The sequence below is a fragment of the Hipposideros armiger genome, unplaced genomic scaffold (genome assembly GCF_001890085.2).
Source record: "Hipposideros armiger isolate ML-2016 unplaced genomic scaffold, ASM189008v1 scaffold_838, whole genome shotgun sequence".
Lineage (NCBI taxonomy): Eukaryota > Metazoa > Chordata > Mammalia > Chiroptera > Hipposideridae > Hipposideros > Hipposideros armiger.
In genome coordinates, this window is record NW_017732188.1 from 657,575 (window position 1) to 666,526 (window position 8,952).

At 33.9% G+C, this 8,952-nt stretch overlaps 1 protein-coding gene across 1 annotated transcript in view; it reads left to right on the top strand.

Moving 5' to 3' along the window:
- The window catches only part of FBXO4 (F-box protein 4), a 15,886-nt gene extending 13,546 nt beyond the window's left edge, over positions 1 to 2,340 (top strand). The window contains exon 8 of the transcript XR_002122420.1: positions 1,271 to 2,340. The gene's annotated coding sequence lies outside the window, so the exon portion shown is untranslated. The remainder of the gene's footprint in view (positions 1 to 1,270) is intronic.
- Positions 2,341 to 8,952: the final 6,612 nt, after the last annotated feature.

The following is an 8,952-nucleotide window of genomic DNA, read 5'->3' on the forward strand; positions in this document are numbered from 1 at the left end:
CCGGCCCAAAAAAATGGTCGTTTTTTGAAGCAACTGATAACTGGTGATAAGAAGTAGATTGTTTACTACAATGTGATGCGTAAATGACCTTGGTCCCAACGTGATGATTCGCTTCAAACGACATTGAAAGCAGACATCAGAGGAAGGTTATGCTCTCATTGTGATGAGATTTTAAAGATGTCTTGTTTTTCGAGCTCCTACCAAGGAACTAAACAATTTGAATGTGTACTGTCGGCAGTTGAACAGTTTGAACGAATCCATCATCCAAAAATGTCCAGAGCTTGTTAATTGTAAAGGCGTTGTGTTCCATCGTGACAACATGAGACCACACATAAGTTTGATCACCTGTCAAAAATGATCGGAGCTTGGATGGGATGTGTTGCCCCACCCACCATACTCGCCTGACCTTACGCCATCAGACTTCCACTTGTTTCGCTCTTCAAAACTTGTGTGGTACAGCGTTCAATTCAGATGCTGCTGTAAAACAGCACCTTGTTGAGTTTTTCGCAAATAAAGACAGGTCCTATGAACGAGGAATTATGAAGCTCACTGAAAGATGGCAAAAGGTTATCGAACAAAATGGGCAATATATCATTGATTGATCTTTGTTCTTTATATAAATAAATATCCTTTGAAAAACAGACAAAATACATCATGACTTTTCCAACAACCCAATAAGTATGAAAGCTGATAAGGTACTAAAACCAAATTTTATTCCATACCCACAGAGAAAACATTTCAGAGATTCACAAGATCTTATGACCTCCCCCTCACAAAGTGCTTGCACTTTGCAGAGGAAACATTACAGCCCTTCTATCTCATTGGAAATGAGGAATATTAAGATTATAATAAAAAAAAGCATAGTATGTCTTACGGTGCTACACCCAACATAATAGCCTTCATCCCATGAGTGGGTACTGTTCCAAAGAAGGGAGCCCCCACATCTCGAGACAGGTACAATCATCCAGAACTTAGCTTCAGCAACTTGTAGTTGGAGGCAGGATAAGAAGTACTGACATCTTGCTCCTCCCAGGAAGTCTTGGAGAGGCAATCCTGTTTCCTTGGTTGCTGAAGTCTAGATTGGCGTTTCCATCTTGCTGAGTTGGAGGAGGGAAATAGGGAGTGAATCTTGGTTCAAATTCCAGAGATTTTTGCTGTTACTGATTTTTAGTGGATTTTTTTTTTAAATAAATGTTTCTTTGCATTATGCTCTTAGTAACATTTACAGAGACTGGTTGTTTTTTAAAATAATTTTCTTTGGTTTTTTTAGGGAGCCATTCCATGGAACTTCTCATGCTGTTATGCCAAAAATGGACCCCCTTATTTTGAATATATGGAGTTATGTCACCTCATTCGTTTCTGATACTGGTGTTATCAAAGAACCAGATTTAGGTTTTATTGATTTATGCTATATTCTATTTAATTGATATATGTATGCCCTGCTCTCTATTTTTCTGCTTTTTAATTTTTTCCAATTTTTTAATTTTCTCTTTTTAGTTTATTAAGATAGAAACTTAGGTCATTGATTCTAGTTATTTGTTTTTTAAAATAAGCATTTAAAGCTATAGATTTTTTCTCTAAGCTCTCTTTAGCTATAGCCACACATTTTGATATATTGTATATTATTATTTAGTTAAAAAAACAAGTATTTTCTAATCCCTTGTGATTACTTTTCAACCGATTATTTAGTTTTTACAGTGCTGTTTAATGTTTATTTCCTAGATGTTTTGTTATTGATATCTAATTCAGTTCTCTTTTAATCAAAGAATATTCTCTGTAAAATTTCAGTCTTTTTAAAATTTATTGAGAGTTGCTTCATGGCCCAGTTTATGGTCTATTCTGGTGAATGTTCCATGTGCACTTGACAGGAGTTTATATCCTGTAGTCATTAGGTGGGATATTTTATAATTACCTATTAGATCAAGGTAGTTAGTTGATAATGTTCAGATATTCTATATGGCTATATTGATTTTTGCATAGTTTTATTGATTACAAATAGAGAGGCATTAAAATCTTCAACTGATTGTAGAATTGCTTTTTTTTAAATTCTGTTAACTTTTGCTTCATATATTTTGATGCTGTTTTTGGGTGCACACACAGATGATTACTGTATTTTCCTGGTGAATTGGCCCTCTTATAATTGTGAAATGTCCGTTTTGCTGATAATACTCATTGTCTTGAAATCCATTCTTTGATATTAATATAACCATTTCATCTTTAAGAATATATATATTGCTCTATTGGTACATCTTTTCTATTCATTCATAGTCAACTTGAATCTGTCTTTATATTTTAAGTGTATCTCTTATAAGTAGAATATAATAAAGCTTGTTTTTTCTATTCTGGCAATACCTACATTTTAATTAGAATGTTTAGATCATTTAATGTGATTATTGATATGATTGGGTTAAGATCTACCATTTTATTGTTTGTGTATTATTTTTCCCTTCAATTGTTTCTGTATTCTTTATTTTGGATTATTTTAATATTTTTAGAAATTGGTTTAAATTTTTCTACTAAGTTTTTTGCACTTTTTTTTTAGAGGTTGCTCTAGTGATTGCAACATATATCTTTAGCTTTTCAAAATTTTCTTACACTTAATATTGTACCAATTTTGGGCCGGCCAAGTGGCTCAGTTGGTTAAGAGCTCGCTCAAGAGTTTGAGCTCTGAGCAACAGCCGTTTGATTCCCGGCCCAAGCTGAGCAGCCGATAGATGGCAGGATGGCTCAGCTAAAAAATAAAAAAAAAAAAAAAAAAAAAAGAGTTAAGGGTAAGACAGTTTGTCCCTCATTTTACACACTTATCAAGATCAGTCCCATAATTTTATTTTCTGACATATTTTTAATAGAAAAATATACCATACCAACACAATTGTTAATGGTCATTTAGTTCCTATATGGTTCTAGGAACTATATATCAAGGATGGCATAAGGACAAGATTTTTTATTTGTTTTGTGTGTTGTCTTGTTTTAGTATAAGGGAATGTAAAAGTACAATGTATTAGTTTATTTGTCAAATGATGCTGTAGCAGAAGACTTTGTAAATTCTGAAAAATATGACAGTGCTATCCCTAGATTTCCAGAAGGTGGTACTATTGCTACATACAGAAAGACAATTTGTGACCAACAAAACAGCTATTTCAACTTTTACAATTTTGATCAGATTGGATTTTCAGTAGCATTTTCTAAAGTGTATTCTAAAGTGTAGTAATTTCTTTTATATAACTGAGTCAACATAACACGAGTTCTTAGTGGGTTAAATAAAGTTAAGCAGGTTACACAAGACATCTTAGAGCCTTTACTATGCTGATACAACGTGAATCAAAGAAGATCCTTTACTGTGGGGCATTTCTCAAACTTAATCCCTTTTCACAGAATATATTTAAAGATTATATATAATCCTAAGAAATTTATTTCATTGGGTTTTCTAGTTTACTTGCATAGATATTTGTAAGGTACTATCTTATGATTTTTAAATCCTTTTTCAATGTTAAATTTCTCTATCATTTCTTATTTTGTATTTGTATGCTTTCTCCTTTTTTCCCTCTTAACTAGATTGGCTAGTATTTTGTCTATATTATTGCTTATTTTTTTCAAGAACTAGTGTTTTGATTTATTTAGTATTTTTCTCTTCTCATTTGCACCTCATTAATGTGTGCTGTTATTTTTGTTTTTCTACTTTCCTTACGTTTATTTAGTGTATTTTTTCTAGCTTTGTTGGGAATTTATTTTTATTTTATTCATGTAAGTATTTAAGGGTTTGAATTTTCTTCTGATCACTGCTTATATTGTATTCCATAGTTTCATTAATGTAATGTTTTTATTATGATAAATCTTTAGAAATTCTGAAAATTTTACCCTCTTTTCCAAAGAATTGTTTAATAGAAGATTTTAACTTTTCCATTGAAGGGTATTTTGCTTTTTGTTTTTAATTAATTTTTAAGTGTTGATTTTTAATCAGAGAATGTGGTGTTTATTTTACTTTATGGAACTTACAAAGGTTTTGTGGTGCTCTCATAGATGGTCAAATTTATTGAATGTTTTATGTACAACTTGAGAGGAAGGTATTCTCTTTTTGTTATGTGTCAGTAATATTTACCTTATTAATTATATTATTTAGGTTGTATATGTATTTACTTATTTTTTTCTTTTGATTTGCTTTTGAGTGAAAGTGAAGTATTAAAGTCCCATTATTACTGTATTTCTGTCTATTTCTCCTTGTATTTTCTGTAATTTATGCTTTATTAAGGAAGTTATGCATTACTTGGTGAATATGTATTCATAGCCATTACTTCTTCACTGTGAATGGCCTCCGTTAGCATATGTAGTAAACTCTTTGGCTTATTTAATATTTTTAAGCCTAAAGTCTCCCTTATGGAATATCTGGATTTTAAAATTTTACTTGCATTTACCTGGTCTAGATTTTCTGAATTAGTTTGTTTTAAATGGGTCTGTTTATTTAACAGTTGTGTTTTTTTAGCAGTTGGGTTTTGCTACATGAGCCAGTCTGAAAATATTTTTTATTTAATAGATCAGTTAAGTCCACTTTTATTTATTGATATGATTATTACATACTATTTTAAGTAATACTGTGTATTATATATTGTATTTCTTTTTTATGTTTATATTTTTATCTTATCTCTATCTTAATATTTAATAATACATGTTAAATATATATAAAATATGTATTTTATATATTGTGTTTATAGTTTTGTTCTTTTTGTTATCTTTGTACTAATACCTTCATTAATGCTCATCTTTTTACTTAGACTTTTTTCCTGTCATCCCTGTCACTTTCTTGCTGATCCTTTCTACCTCTCTTTATTTTATTTTCATTATTTTGTCACTTTTAATTTTTGCATATGTTCCTTATTATATTCTCAGTCTAAGCTGTCCTTCCTTGGATGTCATCTAATTTATTGTTTATTTCAGAGATGATTTTTTTCTTTATCTTCAATTTTGTTCCTGAGTACAATCAACTCTCATTTCACATCTTCCTGTTTTTATGTTCATTTTTACTTTGAAGTTTTAAATATATTTCTTGAGATTTTTTTTACACCTGCAAATAATTGTTTATGGATATTTAATTTAGATTGCCATATTTTGTTACAGATTTTTCCTTCTTTGTGGTTTTTTTAGGAATCATTTTCATCATCTGAAATGTTTGCTTTTTATTTTTTGTTTTATATTAAAATAGCTTTAGTATGTGTGTTGTCTTTTATTTTTTGTTAATTTTGTAATATTCTTATATTTTCCTAGGCCAGCACTAGCAGTTGTATGTAGAAAAGGATGTTTGGTGGCCTATTGGATTTCTTAGCTCAGGAGTGCCCTCTTCTGCTGGTATGGTGAAGTGCAGATTTTTTTTAATGCCTACATTAGTTGGAGCTGCAGAGGAGAGAGGATAATAATGTCTTCTGATGCGATATTCATTTGTTACTGAAGAACATTTGATTTCTACCACTTTTTCCTTCATCCCCCTCACCCTCCAAATCCCTGGAATCCTTCTTCTTCAAAGCCATTCTCTCTTCTGCATCTTTCCCACTCTTCCAGAGAAGGGGTACAATTTCCAACTTTGTATATACTTTCAAGGCCCTCTGTCTCAATTCCCCATAGCCAGAACTCTGAATATTCAGGTATAAGATTTATTCTCAGCATTTCTGCCTTAAGGGTGGGACGCTGTCTTTTGGAAAATGATTATATTTGTATTCCACACCTCAAGTGTCCACTTGCTGCTCTATAGAGGGCTCCAGGAGTGGCCCTGCTGGTTTCTAAATATTTATTTTCCTGATTACATGAAAATTGAAGTCTTATTCTGTTTTAGTCCTGCTGCAGGCATGAGTTACTGCTGGTTTTATTCATTCTCTCTGATCTGTATTGTATGCAGAAGAGGTATGGATTGCAATTTAGGTGGCACCGTTATTGGTGGGAATTCCAAAATCAGATAATTTAACTTTGAAAAAATGTAATTGTTAAACAGGTCTTCCTTTTTTTGAGCTGCAATTTCCTTCCTTATAATTTCCACATGTCAATTCTAGTTGTGCCTCCTGAGACAACAGAGAGTAAATCAAATTTCTCTTTTGTGTTCTAGCAAAAGCTGTTTCCCAGCCCATACAATCTTCTTTTCTCTGTAATAATCATCCATCAATCCTCAGGTGGTGGAGCTTCAGGTCATCCTGCCTTCCATCTCATCTCTTTATCAAAGGTGCTAACTTCACAGGTTCATAGATTTCTATACTGTATTTACCAATATAACTTGAGGACATTATTACCATTGGAAGAAGCTAACAATAGCGCTTCAAAAGTTCATCCTTAGAACAATTACTTTATTCATCCAAATACAATAACTTATGTAAAGAAAACTGAAAATGGGAACAAATCATGTTTTTATATTTTGCTTTCAACAAAGGACAGTCGTCAATTGGCTTATCCACAAACAACAAGTATCTGCTCTGACTAGGAGAACAGTTAATGTGTCTAAATATTTCTAACCAAATGTAGCAAATAAAATGTAGAATAGCCTGAATAAATATGAATACTTATGAATTTCTTAATTAGTAGTCTAGTGCCGCAAAGTGAATGCTAATGAAATAAGAGTACTGCTTTGATTGTTCTCATTTATGTGGCACCAACAAGGTTACGCCTTTTTGTGTTACAATGCAAGCAAATCCTAAGTTTGCAAAAAAAGTTCAACATGGAGCACAGTCTACTTAGAGGGTTCAAGTAGGATGATGATAGAAGAATGTGGGGAAATTGGATGGGGCAGTGAAAGGTGAGATAGTAGAGTGAGCCTAAGATTGGTAAGAATTTTCTTATTGACTTTGGTGGCTGTTGATGAAAACCAAAAATGGGACTGAATGATGCTAAATGATGCATTTTCATTATGTGACTTCCCTACCTCCACTTCCATGTGATCTAATACCTTTATTAAAGAGCACAGAAATAAACCCAAATATTTGGGAACAGAATAAAATATAAACTTAAGCCTAGAGGATAAAGTATAAGCAAATATATATATAGAGAGAGAACTAGTTTTGGACTAGGCACAAAATAGTGACAAAAATATACGTATATAGCAGGCCAGCCAAGTGGCTCAGTTGGTTAAGAGCTCGCTCAAGAGTTTGAGCGCTGAGCGACAGCGGTTCAATTCCCGGCCCGAGCTGAGCAGCTGCTGAGCTGCCAACAGGTGGCAGGATGCCTCAGCTTAAAAAAAAAATATATATATATATATATATATATATCTGTATATAGATACATATGTATATCTATATACAGATAGGTACCTATATATAGATAGGTATATATCTATGTATAGGTATATCTGTATATATTGGGTTGTCAGAAAAGTCATGAAGTATATTTTCTATGTTTTTTGTTGCAAAAATGTGTCATGACTTCTCCGACAGCCCAATGTATATCACTACTGCTTATTTCACATATTGGGCTAATAATATGGAAACTCCCTTGTATTTGTACATAATTTTCTAGTTTATCTGCCACATTCCTCATAGTATCTCATTAAGTCCTTAGAGAAACTATATATATTGTGAGACTCATCAAGATTAAGTTACTTGTCGATAGACACACAAAGAGTAAGTGACAGAGCCAGTACTAAAACCCATGTATTCTGTAATCATGGGAACACAGTATGTTAGGAAAGTGCAATGTAATTCATCATTAGCCTCAGTACTCAAGTACTTCTAGACCTTAGTCTTGTGGCTTTATAGTAGTAGAACTTGGCTAATCAAAAGTTTTAAGTGTGGGGCCAGCTGAGTGGCGCGATGGTTAAGAACTGGCTTGGGATGCCAGAGGGCCCCGGTTCGGATCCCACATATGAGGGCCAGTGACACTGCCCTCTACAGCTAAGATGCTGAACAACAGCTCAACCTGGAGCTGGGCTGCTGTGAGTCGCTGGTGACGGTGTGGGCTGCAGTCCCCTGTGGCAGTAGGTTGCCATGGGCTACCGTGTATAGCCAGCAGCCAGCGTGAGCGGCCTGCAGCCGCTGTGAGCGGCCGTCCAGAAGCCGGCGACTGATGTGCCTCGCCTGGGAAGAGCACAATGATGGTGCCAACTTGGGCCAGTGAAGCAACGTCCTCCACAACTAGACTGAAGAACAAAAGGACAGCAACTTGTCCGTTCCCCTTACCCCAATTCCCCAGCACTGTTCCCATCCCCCCAATTCCCCAATAAAAATCTTTAAAAAAAAAAGTTTTAAGTGTGCATCACAGACATACAAACACGCACAGGTACAGTCACCCACATGTACACAGATGTGAATGCAGATGCAGACATCCAGACCCATGCACATCCAAACTGGAGAAGTAAATATTCCTTAACCATGCTGCTCCCGCTGAAATGTAGCTCTGAAAGGGTATTTTCATGTCTTTCATTGTCAAATCTTCAACACAGGCAAGTCACTGATACATGATGGGTGATCAATTAACATTTTTTTAAAATAGAAGAATGATACACTGGTGTGTTAATAATTATAGTTATTTTGCAAATGATGTTTATGTATATTTGCTGTATTAAGAGTATTTCTTCTTAGATAAAACTAAACATGTATCTTGTGGGATACAGTAGGCATAGATAAGTTTAGTGCATAAGAGGCCTGACAAGTTCGCGAACTTGTTGCAACGATGTTGCTAACCTTTTTTGCGATCAGAGGGATTATTCATTATGAATTTTTACCAACTGGACAAATAGTTAACCAAGTTTACTATTTGGAAGTGCTGAAAATACTGTGTGAAAAAGTTAGACAACCTGAATTTTTTGCCAACAATTCATGGCTCTTGCATCATAACAATGCACCAGCTCACACAGCACTGTCTGTGAGGGAGTTTTTAGCCAGTAAACAACTGTATTGGAATACCCTCCCTACTCACCTGATATGGACCCCAATGACTTCTTTCTTTACCTGAAGATAAAGGAAATATTGAAAGGGAGACATTTTG